Below are 15,549 nucleotides of genomic sequence, written 5' to 3'. Positions count from 1 at the left end.
ACTCATATTCTTTGGATCCAGCCCTCCAAATCTGCCCACACAGATTTATGCTTATCTACTGAAATAGAGAGTAGCGTTCTATAGAAGAGAAAACCATGAACTGTGGAAATAAGCATTGGTTTATTTCCACAGTGAGGTTAGCAGTTTTCTCATGCCATCCAAAAGGAAAAATATAAGACCTAAAATCTAATGAAGCATTAAGGGGGAGGACACAGATTTCTTGAATTCATGTAATATTGTTAGCCGAAACTGATTGTAGATTTCAGAATTTGGAGGGTAATGCTACATGATTAATATTACAAGAGAACCTGTCATATGTCCACATAATTTTAATTCCACCTTTTAAAAGTACCATAGTGTCAGTCCCACTGCAGGGCTTTTAAAAAACATTATGTATCGTAGAGCCTTCCTTTCACGTATTAAAAGCCGGAACCTGGAATGCGTCCAAGTTAGATCAAAGCTATGAAATATTCCCAATAGATGGGGCTAGAGAGTACCAGGAAATATTCTAAACATACTATAGTGTGTTCTGAAACAACACAGGTATTCTGGCATGGAGACCCGACACCCAGCACTAATTATGACTACTAATTAGTAGATTTTTAAAAAATGTGTGGCCAGATTTCTGTAGATAAGCTGGATAACCTTCTGTTTGGGGGATCCTGCAAAGCAGATTTTGGGGTGCATAAAGGGAGGTGGGGAAGAAGTCCAGCTATATCAGAGGAACCGTGCTGGCACAGCACTGAACACAGCCCATAGTTGAGTTGGAAAATAGGGTAGCTAGTTGAAGAGAAGAGAAGCTATGGAGGCAGAGATATGAAGAGTTGAAGAGCTGCAAAAGCAAGAAAGAACTGAAATCTTTAAGAGAGTTGGAACACTGTAAACTGTTAAAGAGCAAAGATGAACCAAGGAAGGAGCTGAGAGAAGGCCAGAAAGGGACCCAGAAGATGAGCTGACAGATGCAAATTGATAAGTTCAGGCTTAGTTAGGGGAAATCGTAGGATAGGTATATCTGGATGCATTTAGCTCTGTACACTTTTTTTTATTTGCCCATGTGGGTAGCTACTCAAGCAGTGAAATTGGGGTTTATTCCTAAAATTATTTTCTCACAAACTATTTAACTTCTTGTCCTACAAAAACCTTATGTAAAAACATACTTTGTTTGGAGGTGGGGGAGAGAAATTGTCAGAAGTCTTGTGATTCACATACAGTGTAAGGACTGGTTTGGGTAGTTAAAGTCCGAAAGGGGTTAGTAGAGGTAGCCAAAGAAACTTACAATTTATTTCCCTTCAATAATCACTAACGATGAAGCTTTGGTGATTTTTTGCTTTGCTCAATCAATTGGTTAGTTAAAAGGAAGCTGATAACCCTTATTTTGGCTTTACATACCATAAATCGCTCAGGGTAAGTGCTTTGCATGTGACCATAAGCATTGAAATGCATTAAATGGCCAAGAATATTAGCCCCTTTGTTCCCAAGAGACAGCTCCTCCCTTGTAAACATTGGATTCCTGCCTTCATAAAGTTAAAGTGCTGAAAGCAGATAATGACGCAGTCTTGATAGCTGGCCAATAACTATGAAATGAAGTTATATTTATCTTAACATCTATGCATTTCTCACATTCAACAATACTTTTTGAAAAGTTGTTTTCAATGCATGGAATATGTTCCACTGGACCAGGACACTTCAATGATATTTTGTGATTTTGGATATATTAGTTGTGTTTAAATTCAGTCCACAGACATATTCAATAGACTCATCTGCCCACCCACTCTCAGAGGCATAACCTTTAGATACGAAGGTTGAGGAAGTAATCTGATTAATGGTAACTCTGAAGATGAGTGCACACACTGCTTTTTCCTCTTTTTAAAAGCAGAATAGGGACTTGACGGGGACTGTGGATTTACCAAGAAAATATAAGAAAATAAGAATTGGTCCTGTTATCTCCCACCCTATTTCAAGAAAACTCAATATGGAAAAGCACTGCCTGAATCTATCTCAAAAAATGATATTGTACAGCTGGAAAAGGTTGACTGGTGTGAGATTCACACAGCTGATATGGCATTTGCTGCCACAAGATGAAGACATGGTCACGAACTTGATTAGCTTTCAAAGGCGATCAGTTAAATTCACAGAAGGTAAAGCTATCAATGGCTACTAGCTATGACAGCTGCATTGTTCTTGGCACCTTTCTGCCCAGAGAGACAATGGAGTCAAATCACTGTGTTAGTGAAGTGATTTCCCCAGGGTGCATGCCTAGGCAATGTGTATGGAGGTCCTGGGCTGGCAAGACAACAAAAGCTCCCTCTTGGCCTCGCTAATATGGTCCAAAGGAAATCAGTGCAATATGATTGACACCAGCTTGGCTGCAGGGATTTCCATCCAACAATCTTAGGGATTCCACTCTGGTTTTGTCTAGGGTTTAATCCTTGGCTTGTTTTTCTCCTGAAGATATCCCACAAGGCAGCAGAATTTTAGGACCATAGTTTTCCTTCTCTAAGATGTACGACCTTCCCAGGTTGACAAGCCCCATCTTGTCTGCTCAGTGTGCCAGAGTCTGTCTTCACATACAGGGGAAGTCCCTAACTCACTGAGGGTCTAAGACCCATCAGATGCCCTCACCTGGTTTAGCAGACCAGTTGAAATCCTTTCCCAGGGTGTGTCTGCTGTCACATCCTGATGGCTTCTGGAAGCCACAGGTGAGAGTGAGTGCAGGGAGGGGACCAGAGGTGGACAAACTACCCCAGAAGGAGCACAACACGTTCCCCACGAGAGGTACTGTCAGGGACTGGCGGGACAACGAGGAGTGGTGGGAAGTGCTATCCAGGGAACCCACAAACCCCAGGGGAGGAAGGCTCAGAGCCAGGGAATTGGTTCTGACTGAGGAGAGGTCGAGCAGATTGGGAGGGAGCAGATTGGGAGGAGCGGCTGGATGCTGAAAGGGCAACAGGGTTTAGTGAGGAGGGAGAGCCAGTGATAGGGATCCGTTCAGACCATGAGGCTGAAGCAGAGGGGGGGGGGGTATGTCAAGAGGCTGCTAAAGAATCCTTGAAGTCTCCCTCTCCTGCTGTCCCTCCTGGTCTCCAAGAACGTGCAGGATAATGACGAGAGGAGGAGGAGGAGGAGAAGAAGAATTTGATATCCCGCTTTATCACTACCCGAAGGAGTCTCAAAGCGGCTAACATTCTCCTTTCCCTTCCTCCCCCACAACAAACACTCTGTGAGGTGAGTGGGGCTGAGAGACTTCAAAGAAGTGTGACTTACCCAAGGTCACCCAGCAGCTGCATGCGGAGGAGCAGAGACGCGAACCCGGTTCACCAGATTATGAGTCTACTGCTATTAACCACTACACAACACTGGCCAGAGACCAGAGTTGTGCAGACGTAGTTTGAGACTGCTTGGGAAACATCCAGGAGCCTGGGAAAGGATGGAAGGCAGGGACCTTCAGTCCTGGTAACAGCTCTATAGGCTCAAGACCGACTGGGAAGTGTTGCTGATTTGTATGCCATTTCCTTGAATAAAGAGTTAACTTCACTGACAACTGCCTCTGCCTCTTCGTGCCAACCTGCACCTGATAGGTACTATCCCTTCCCTAACACCCTATACATCCAGATAGCTGCATAGTGCCTCCAATATCATAGGAGGAATGTCTCCAAACACCAGCTTCCAGGGAACAACAGTGAAAGAGAGCTAGTACACTCATGTCCTGCCAGTTGGATTCCCATGGGCACCTTGATTGGTCACTGTGGGGATATGTTTGTGGTCCAATGCAACAGGATTCTCTTCTTTCGTCCCAAATGATCTTTTCTGAACTGTAGCTATGCTTGAAACTAGGAAAACAGCAGCTATGGTAATGGATTATTCATCTGAGTAGACATTTTGTCCACTCAAACCACAGCAGAAGCTTGTCTTCTCTGCATATTTTGCCTTCATACATTATTACAGTAAGCTGAGTAAAATAATGGAACGAAACAGAAAGGCATTCCCAGCTGGCCAGAACAACAGAAAAGAGAAACTGGATAACGTCTGTGAAAATTACTGTGGTGAAATTAGATGTGTACATTAATAGAATATTATAGGAGAAATAAAGAACTCCGACTATTAAATAGCCAATCACCCACCAGAATTGCATGCAAAAATATATTATATGTAGCATGCCAAAAGGGGGGGGGGCTTTCTAGAACAATTTGTGACACCACATAAGTTAATTTGGGCAATGTAGAGATCTCTCAGAGGGCTACATGCATCCTGCAAAGTTTGAGGTGGGGGCGGGGTTGCTCAAGGGTAATGAAAGAAAGAAACCCCAGAAAATTGTTCCTGACATATATAGCGCACTAAATAATAAAGGCCTTAAAATTTTATGACACTCCCAGGATAAAGGGAAGTCTGTTTTGATAGCAGATTTAATTCTCTGCAGTTATAAAACACCAAGATTTACACAAAATTAGGGAGTGTAGTGAACCGGTGATGTACGCCAGAAATGTCACATCCTAGCGCACCATTAATTAATATATTACGGAACTGTCCCGAGACTCAAGTATTGTGGGCAGAGAAGTATTAATGGTAATAAAAGATCGCCTCAGATGGGATACCTCTGCGACTTCAGAAAGGATGCATTCTAAGCTTCAGAATGAGACTACCACATGCAAACAATAAAAATGAAAAATAAGATGTCACTTTGAATTTGCCTGGCTAGGCAAGTGCGTGCGTTGCTGATATTGGGGTGGTAGGGCTGGGGGGGAGGCGTATTTCCTATTACACTTGTTGCAGAAGGATCAGGGAAGTGACAGAAAGAGGCTTGAGAAAATATACTGTTCTTGGACTCTGCTACGAGGTTGTAAAGTTGTTTCGGATATGAAATCAAAGATGGCATTTGCCTCAGGCTTTCATGGGTCAGACAGCCTGTTCCTGACAAACTTTTCTTGAGGTTCAGGAAGTCTTCTCTTGGTCAGTCTGCCTCTGACAGAAAAGTAGTAACTTTCCAGATTTGAACTGTTCTGGCATTTGCGTTGGGGCGATCTGCATGCCTCTCTACAGCGGGAGCAAATGAGAAGCATCTGCTAGTGCCGCTTAGTCAAAAAAATCGCTTTACTGAATGTGTCAAACAACAGCAGCATAAGATCTTGAGGAAATCACCCTATCGAAAAAAGAAATGTGTCCATAATGCTAAAGGAAAGAGAAGGCCTCTTTGCAGGTGAAACATCAAGCAAAGACAGCACCACTAACTTTCATTAAATGTATACTAAAGCAATAAGGACAAACCTAGACAGCATCTTAAAAAATAGAGACATCACCTTGCCAACAAAGGTCCATATTGTAAAAGCTATGGTTTTCCCAGTAGTGGTGTATGGAAGTGAAAGCTGGACCATAAAGAAGACTGATCGCTGAAGAATTGATGCTTTTGAATTATGGTGCTGGAGGAGACTCTTGAGAGTCCCAGGGACTGCAAGAAGATCAAACCGATCCATTCTGAAGGAAATCAGCCCTGAGTGCTCACTGGAAGGACAGATCCTGAAGCTGAGGCTCTGATACTTTGGCCACCTCATGAGAAGAAAAGACTCCCTGGAAAAGACCCTGATGTTGGGAAAGATTGAGGGCACAAAGAAAGAAACTACAGAGGACAAAATGGTTGGATAGTGTTCTCGAAGCTACCAGCATGAGTTTGACCAAACTGCGGGAGGCAGTGGAAGACAGATGTGCCTGGCGTGCTCTGGTCCATGGGGTCACGAAGAGTTGGACACAACTAAACAACTAAACAACAACAACAACAACAACAACAACAAAGCAATAAGCCTCCATGTGAATTTTCGTTCCCATTGCATAACCTTGCAATACGAAGTGGGATTCAGGAGCAAACCATGTGGAAAAATTCAGTGCAGAGTTCAGAAGACAGCTCCATAAAGTTGGCCAGCTCTGAAGGAGAGGAAAGATGGAGAGAAACACCCAATGGCAGCAGCAAATTGACCTTTCGCTGCCCTTCTTTGTCCAAAGAGCAAGCATCTGCAGCACTCAGATTTGTACAGCTCAGAAGGAGCATGTAAACATTTTCCTGGAGCACACCTAAAATATCCGTCACCTTTCCTTGCACCACTTGAGCCCTTTAAGCTGTTCAACTTTTCACCTGTGCACCTGTTAACACATTTTAAGGAAGTGCTAATGTTACCCAGAATGTATCAAACTAGCAAATACATCACCTAAGTGCATCCTGGCAAGAATAAATTAAGTGAGTTCAGAACAGAATGAGCTGTTGCAGTTCAAGATACTGGAAACTAACCAAATAATTAATAGTTCACTGAAAGATTATCCTCATCTGATATTTCTACACTTGTGAGGAATCCATCCCAGCTGCAAGCGGATGCAGGCATCACATCTGTCAATCCACAATGCTGGCTAACTTTAAACATACAGGCACCCTGTGCTTGTTTTCCGACATCTTCAGAACAAGCAGACAATGTTTCAAAAGCAATAGGGTACTTGTTCCCATTTATTTAAGCTGATTATTTAAACGGTAAAAAACCTAAAAACAGCATTCGCACTGATTTCATAAGTTATATACGCTTATGACCTCATTTTCTTCCCCAAGCAAAACATGGTTTTGCTGAATCTGTTGGTAGTAATCAACTGATCACACAATGGTGTTGACAGAGGCAACATAAATAATCACAAATATATGACATTTCAGTGAACCCCTGCCCTCTATTTCAAAATCTAAACTTTGGATGAGGAATTTTGAATTCAAATTTACAATTTGAATGTGAAATGTGTACCTGAAAAATATGAGTTATTTCAGTTAAGGTTGGGGAATTAAAATGTTTGAAGTGCCTATAGTTGACATTTCTTGTGGCAAATTTCAAATATGTGTGTTTCAAATATGAAAGTTCATAGGTTGTCAAATACAATTTACTACTGTATGCTGTTTGCCTGATGAAGTCTGTTAAAAATTGCTTTCACAGCATGCAGATTTTGCTGAATACCACAACAGAGATGGGAACCTATGACCTCTAGATCAGTGGTTCTCAACCTGTGGGTCCCCAGATGTTGTTGGACTACAACTCCCATCATCCCTGAGCTCTGGCCTTGCTAGCTAGGGGTGATGGGAGTTGTAATTCAACAACATCTGGGGACCCCAGGTTGAGAAAGGTTGCTCTAGATATTGCTGGCCCTCCACCCCTGACCATTGGCCATGCTGTATAGGACTGATGGAGCCCAACAACTTCTGCAAGCTCTGGTACATTGAGTGGCCAAGACCAGCAGCAGGTCCAACAGTCAAGAAGGCAGTTTCTGCATGTCATGTAGAGGGAAGTGATGGGCAGTTGGGGCTCATCAACCTGGGAAGGTAGCCCATCTAGGAGAAGGAAAACACTGATCCTAAACTTCTACTGCTTTGTGGGATATCTTCAAGAGAAGAAAAAGAAGTAAATCCTACACAAATCGGGAGTGGAATCCCTAAGATTGTTGGATGGTGCCTTGTATGCCTCCTTACGGCAATTCCTGCAGCCAACCTGGTGTCAATCGTATTGCTCTGCTTTTCTTTGGACTGCATCAGTGAGGCCGAGAGGAGGGTCTTGTCATCTGGGCAGCCCAGGACTTCCATACACACCAACCAGGCTTGCACCCCAGGGAAGTCACTTTGGTGATGCTAATGCAGCACTTTGACTTCATCCCGAGAGGTGCACTCCATTTTCTCTCAAGACAGATGGATACCAATAAATTCAACTAAGTTTTACTCAGCTCAGACCCTTTGAAATGAATGGACCTAAATTGGTCATGTCCATTAATTTCAATGTGTCTACTGATATTGGACACAACCCCTAGCCTGTAGGATTAAAGAGTTCTTAAATATGGTTTTCCTCAGATAACGTGTGCTGTATGTGGGGTAGAAGTGTAGAAAATCCTTAATGTCAGCAGATATATTTAGGCATTCATGGAACCACAATCCTGGAATGAGGATCTTTTGTTTGTTATTGTTGGATGTCATCCTTCACATGATATAGCTCACATTTTATGGCGCACAAATGCTATGAGTGCTTCATATAATACAAACAGGAATTCTGAAAGTATTTTTCTTATTATAGAAATCACACGCATCAGAAGCATTCCTGAAACCATTTTGTCCAGAGTAGACCTCTGAAGCTGGTGTGTTTACTCCAGGGTCAATGTTTTCAGACTTCTTGTGTGAAATAATTTCATAAGTTCATTACATAAATACCAGCTTCTCATGTCCAGTCCCCGGCCTAGTTCAGCTGGAACTCCTGAATTAGAATTAATCTCATTCATCCTGATTTAAAGCTGCAGACATCATCGAATGCACACACAGAGCACATAGACTTTACATGAGGCCTTCCTCTCTTTGAAGGACTGCCTGGTCCAAGTCCAGCTTAGACAAAGAAACCGTAAGAAGGAAGACTGGGGGCCTTGAAGTTACTCATCAGCTGACATTACCTCAACAACAGACTGAGCAGGCACACTGGTCACCTGAAAACAGTATCCCTTACTATAATGGGATACAGAGGCGCCTAGTTGCCCCCAAGTTTGAGAGGGCCCGGCATGCATTGTGTATGTGTGATGTCGGGTTGTTGTTGTTGTTATATCTTGTAGACAGTGATGCATGTTAAAACACTGTGCCATTTATCACATTAATGTTCAAGAACAATTTATCAGAACTGGCTTCGTTGTATTTTGGTATGCAGCAACAGATGCCCAGGCGATCACACTCTTCTGCCCCAAAACCCAGTGATCCTAAACCAACATATCCCAACTCTTTTAGCAATGGGTCCTTGGCGTATTGAGAACAACTAGAGGAAGGAAATCCTATAGACTAATATTTCAGCTAATGCCTTCTTCGTGAGGCATTCCGCCAAAATGTTAATCTGAAGCATTTCCTTCCTGCCGTTTTATTCAGACTTACCCTTGAGTGTTTGCAGTGATGGATATAGCTTTTAATGGACTCACTCTGACTATGGACAGTCTCAAAGGTAGGCAACGAAAAATCACAATGCGATCAGTCTGTACCTGGAACATCTGTACCACGAATGCTCGTAGATTTCCATCATTGATCTCAGCCAACTGCTTATATTCCAGAACCAAATCCACAAAGCAGTCACCCACCGATAAATCCTTCTTTTCCATTATTTTAAAAGACTTTAGCAGCAGTTGGGATGACAGAATTTCCACTCATTGGGGATTCTTATAGAGATTGCACAATATTTTACCAGATTCAGGACATCTTTCATCGTTTTCGGGTGTTTATTTTGGGAATCGCCTCAGCAAGTGTGCTTTAAACTACATTTACGCTCATGAGATACTATTAAGGTTCTTTATTTTTAAAAATAAAAAATTATCTAATACATTTGAATCTCAATTCTTTCTAAAGCGTTACCTGTTTAACTTCAATTAGCATTGCCATACAGAGGATGAGGCTGGAACCGTATTAGATTTACTCCACTGGGATCTTTCAACTAGGGATGTATGGATCAGTCTATTTCACATACGCCTACTCACAAATTAAGACCACTTCATCCATCCTCATCATCATCATACTGTTTCCAGATTAATCTGAGATTTTAAAAATTGATTGAAATGTATTTATTTTATCACATATTGCATAGTTGAACAAGTATTTCATCTTAATATACATGTATTTTATTTTAATATACACATTTCCAATCACATTTGATCCTAAAAATACATATTAACACATTTTAGGACATTTTTTGAACTCAAAACTATACCGCAAAATTCAGAGTAGCACAAAATATGTATAATTATATTCTGATCCAATGATTTCTGTGGGAGTCCTCCAGCTGCACAGTGAGAATGAAACCATTATAACTTCTCTCAAAGCTCATGTTTCTTTAAAGAAGCGTTCCTATATGCATAGTTAATTTTATTTATTTCATAAAATTTATACGCTGCTTGGATGCATAAAGGGGGGGGACCCTCAAAGCGGTTTACTAAAAGATAAAACCAAAAAAGAGAGAAAAATTCACAGCAGTACAAAACATACAACTTACCTTGACTATTTAAGCATCAGGTTGTCTTGTCTAAACAAGAATGTTTTTCTCACGCACCAAAAAAAAAAAAAAAAAAAAGTACAGTGAAGGCACCTGCTTGATCTCAATAGGCAGAGAGTTTCCAAGTGCTGGTGCTGCCATACTATGCGATTAAGTTCTTACAAATGTGGAACAGGTATTATGTGGCCCCTTTAGCAGGGCCAGTTCTGCTGATCTAAAACTAATAGCTGAGCAGGGCTCTACAAGCAAAGTGGAGGAGGGGGAGAAGGACTGCTAACTGTTCAGAACTACATAAGAAGAGCTTATTGGATCAGAACTGTCAGGTTTGCAGGTGGTTGCCAGGACTCTGACCTGTCTTTTACAGGTTTTATTTCGTGCAAACTATGTACAGTGCAGAAACCCAAAGTTCATGTCTGTCTCAGTCACTTGCAGATTCCGGGAGTGCCCCCTTCCGGTTTTCCCCCCAACATAAGAACTTGGCCACCCCAAATCTCCGCCTCCTCTCCTTCCATTTCACCCCTCTGCGAAAACTGGGCGACAGAAGCGACATGTCTGTTTCCTGACCAGCCTGGCTAAGTGAGGCGCTTGGGATCACAGTAGCATCTGTGAGCCTTTCCCTCGCCTCGCCCCTCCTTTCCCCCTCTGCTTCACTGGAGGCGTGGCTCTCTCCACTGCCTGACGAAGAGCAACTTCTCAGCAACGTTGGAGGCTCCCTGTATTCTTGTGCCCCCCCCTTTTTCGATGGCAGTCCCCTGACAAGGCACATAGCCCACACAGTCCAGCATTCTGGTCTCACAGTGGCCAAAAGTTCATAAGGAACAGCTTTCTCCCCTCCTGTGGTTTCCAGCAACTGGGGTAAACTCCTGTTTTCAAGTTATGATAACTAATCCCTGAATTTCCTGATTTTTAAAAAATTGCATCTGCACCCCAGCTTACGAAAAAACCCAACCCTAACTCTATTGCTTTAGAAGAGTAGTTGAGGATTATATAACCAGCCCTGTTCATTCAGAGAATGAAACACACTTAGGAGATGGTCCAAATTCATTCAAGATATTAGATCCTCCCACAGGCTTGGTGGCCTTTGAATAAACTCCAGGCTGACACAACATATGGGGTGAAGAACAGATCCCTTGTTATTCCAAGGCTGGGGGGGGGGGACTGGGAGGGATGCCTCATTTTGAAAGGTGTGGGTCTGTCCTTCTGCTCTGTGTAAAAGGAAAATTGTGTCACCCAGAAAGACAGCTCACTACTGCAGAGAGCTCCAAAGGAACTTTCCCTCTTTGCATGCATCAACAACAAATAACAAATGCATGGAAATGAAAAATGTGTGAGCCAATTCCAGTTATTACTCTGTGCATAATGCCATTTCCCCCCCCCCCCCATATTTGGAGTCTCTCACATGACTCTGAAGTCATTGTTGTCACCAGATGTGTGGTTTTCTTCCTCCTTCAGAGATGACTTCATGATCAAACTGGGACTTTATTGCATTTTTGATCCTCCTAAAATCCATGGCTGTGCAAATTAATGTTTTGGGTGCTGGAGATAGTGTGCTTCAGAATGCCAGTTGCAAGAAAGTGCAGGGACATGGAGAATGCCCTTCTGGGCTTGTGGACTTCTTCTAGGCATCTGGCTGGCCACTGTGAGAACAGAATACTGGGCTAGGAGAGCTAGCAAACATTATAACTGCAACCATGTTGTGTTTTTCCCCAGCCATGGGAGGTATCAACTTCTCAAACACAAACTGATGCTAGGAAGTCATACTGAGTTATATGTTATTGTTATGCTTCTAAAACCCACCCAAACAATGCGAATCTTGACCCCTGACAGTTGGGTCCAGTCGTGGATGACTCTGGGGTTGCGCCGCTCATCTCACTTTACTGGCTGAGGGAGCCAGCGTTTGTCCACAGACAGCTTATGGGTCATGTGGCCAGCATGACTAAGCCGCTTCTGGCGAAACCAGAGCAGCGCATGGAAATGCCGTTTACCTTCCCGCTGGAGCAGTACGTATTTATCTACTTGCACTTGACGTGCTTTCAAACTGCTAGGTTGGCAGGAGCAGGGACCGAGCAATGGGAGCTCACCCCATCGCGAGAATTCGAACAGCCAACCTTCTGATCAGCAAGCCCTAGGCTCTGTGGTTTAGACCACAGCGCTACCCGCATCCCATGTGGATCTTGATAAAATATAATAAGAAGGTTGAATTCACTCTGGAGGGGCACTTCTGCCTGCACATTTCGTTCACTTACATGAAAAGCAAGGGAAAGACATCCCTGTTTTTAGTTCCAGCATTAGAGTCAATGTGGGTGAAACAGAACTTCAGATTTAACAAATAAGACTTGAACCCAAATAACAAATAAAATTGGAATGGCACTGAGTGGACATGGGACATTTCAGAATGCTTCCAAACTTAGGGTTGCCATATTTCAAGTAAAAATCTGGACATTTTGCTGATTTCCCAAAATTCCCCCCAGATGCTAATTCTTTCATTGGAAAATCTGGACATATGACAAGCCTATCAAACTAGCTTTGATTAGTGAAGATATGCAAATGACAATTTATTGAGTTGCCTTGTTTCTACTCACCATAATTAAGATTAACCGCAGTTAAGGGTTCAGATGACACACTAAACTTCAGTTAATATATATCAGAATGGAAAGCTTTAAATTCCTTTTTCACAGCTGTGCCAGCACAGGATTCACTATGACTTATTCTTCTTGCACTAAATCATGGTTTAGCATTCTGTCTGGATGCAGCAAAAGTTTCCCTGCATGCAAATAGCACCTTATTCATTACAGTGAAGTCAAATCTATGCAAGAATTCCTTTGAATATCCAGATGGGCAAGATACTTTCTCCATTTATCTGAATGATTTAGCTGTGAACAAAAGCTCTGGACTGTGGATCAGGGATGGGGATCAGGTATAGATTTTCAGTTGCCATCAGGATGAGGAGTTAGAAGAACAAGAAACTTTTTGCATATGGATGGGAATTGGAGCTGCGATCTTCTCCCCCTTTCTCTCCACACTTTGCACCTCTTGACGGAAAAGAAACTAACACAAACAGAAAGCCTCTTGACTCCAAGGTATAAATGAAGAGCATCAGGCCAGGATCCAAACAGCCCCATAGCCATGCACAAATGCTTCCACATGTGTACAAAAGCTTCCCTGGAGGCTGTTGTCCAACCGCAGCTCTTTGCACCGTGTTGGACGCTGTTCTTGAAAATCCCTTGTGTTTCAAGACAAGCTTTTCAGGTTTGGGAGCATTGTGGTCAGGGGGCCTCAGCATCCCTATTGCATATATGGGACTCCCCACACAGTCCTTTGAATCCAGGCCCACAACTATTTTCACCATCTGGCCAGGACTTCAAGAACATTTGCTCCACTCCACTGAAGTTGATGGCAAAACTCCTGCCAACTTTAATGGAAGTAACACCAAGCCTGAAATTTAAGTTTCAAGGAATGCTGAACTGTGAAACAATCTACTTTGTTTTTCCTTTTACCCTTACGAAACAATTTGATTCCTCATAAATCATCCATATGCATGTCACTTTCCAGCAGAAAGGGTATTCAAGCAGCAGAAATGTTTATAGATAGAGGCAAAGGCAAACAAATGTTATTAATTTCATCTAACTCTAGAGAAATTAATTTTAACACTTGCCAGAAGGTGGTTTGCTATGCAGTAGGATCTCGCCCAAACATGTTTCTTTGCTCCTCTTCTCCAAAAGGACTTCCAAAGGCAATGGCACCATGTGAAAAACAACAACGGAAACTCTCCGTCAAAATTTATTAGAGATATTGCTAACTGTGCAACCCACAAAATAAACCAAGCCTGGGACACATGCTAAAAAGGAGGCCCATGGATATATTTGTATGGGGTGGGGGAGTATTCTGGGCAAAGGGAACCTCGTAAAAGGATTAATAAACATGGGCAATCATTACCTAAGTGATACAACTTGCAGTTCTCACAAAGCCAAGCTGCACAGTGGTAACACGGAACAGTAACTTAAGGAACACTCACATTTAAGTAATTCATTGAACCTTGGCTCTCTTCTCAGGAGCTATATTTTTCCATTAATGGCTACTACTGATGATGGCTATATTTGTATCACAAAGCCTCTATCAACATCAAAGAATTGCAATGGAAATGGAAATTGGTGCAGAAATTGCCAATGTTCGTTTATTCGTCCCATGTCTGGAACGGAAATCAATCGAGTGCCTATAATCAGCATTCAATGTTGTTGTTGCTTGCAGTCCACAAACAATATGCAGTGGCGTAGCGTGGGGGCTGCAGGGGGGGCCGGCCGCACCGGGCACAACATCTGGGGGTTAAGGTTAGGGGGCGCAAATCCACGGGTTAGGGGGCACAAATCCACGGGTTAGGGGGCGCAAATTACTTGCCTTGCCCCGGGTGCTGACAACCCACGCTACGCCACTGACAATATGCAATTGATTTGCATGGTTTCCCCTATTTGCATTGTGTTTCCTTTGCAATGAAATGCAAATGGGGTGGACAACATAATTTATGTAATTTCAATACAGCAGACAGTGAGAGAAACAATATGGTTTTTGACAGAAGGCAAACTTCAGAGGAAGAGAAACAGCGCTGCATGTGAGGAATACAAGTGTAAATGGGAAATGATGTCCTTTTACACCCCTATCTCTATGCCACTAAACACACATTTTATTTTATTTTTGGCTGGAGAATGGTATCACAAAAATCAGAGAAGTATCTGTGTTGAAGTATAGCTGCCTTTTGGCTTGCATATTGTTTCAAGAAGCATGAATGAAAATGCAAACGAAACCTCAATTCTCCCCCCAAACCTGCTGATGGGATTGTGCTTCCAGGCTAGAGACAAGAGCTACCAAGTGGATTTGAACCTGGCAACCCTCAAGTGCCTATGGAAGATAGGTTAGTGACCAAATCCCCTTGGCTAAGTGTGTTCCCTCCCATTAAGATGACAAAGAAATATTCCAGACAACATTGAGAGTACTGGGACGAAGCCTGTGGCTTTTCGAAAAGAGCTCACTCAGATCTCTGAAATCCCATTGCATTTGTCTCCATCTCTGTTACATTTGCTGCTTTTCAAATCGCCTGAGTTATGTTCACAAAGGCCAAGATAAATACAGCATCACGATACAGCAGGCAACCGCTGCCCCTCCAAGCAGCATTTATCAACTATCTCTCATTGTTTGCTGACAGATGGATTTGTGTGTGGAATCGTAGCTGAATCAATGAAAAGCAAGTCCAATTGAATCCATTTGCGCACATGAAGCCTATTCCCACTTGATACCATCAAAAGCCGTCTTGGTGGCTAGTGATGCTGCAGCTGTGCAGAGAGGGCTGCTTTTTTGGACAGGTGTATCATATAACCACATTTCTTGGCATGGCTTGAATATTGAACGCTTGGAGGAAACCAGTCTTGCCTGGATTTGACACTTCCTGTGTAATAGCTTCCAAACAATACATATATATGTATAACTCTCTCCTGCTCCCTTTGCATCATTATTGATGTCTGAAGAAAGCTGATAGATGCTTCAG

General features: G+C 42.7%; 1 long non-coding RNA gene across 1 annotated transcript in view; it reads right to left on the bottom strand.

Annotated features, from left to right (window-relative positions):
• Window positions 1-15,549, bottom strand: part of LOC310686184 — a 37,590-nt gene that overhangs the window by 9,999 nt on the left and 12,042 nt on the right. Inside the window, exon 2 of the long non-coding RNA XR_014515751.1 lies at window positions 13,669-13,737. This is a non-coding gene — a long non-coding RNA (uncharacterized lncRNA). The remainder of the gene's footprint in view (window positions 1-13,668; window positions 13,738-15,549) is intronic.

Source organism: Podarcis liolepis (assembly GCF_965112155.1).
Source record: "Podarcis liolepis genome assembly, chromosome: 9".
In the NCBI taxonomy this organism is placed as follows: Eukaryota; Metazoa; Chordata; class Lepidosauria; order Squamata; family Lacertidae; genus Podarcis; species Podarcis liolepis.
Note: the sequence above shows the minus strand (reverse complement) of the source record. Positions and strands in the feature narration are given on the sequence as shown.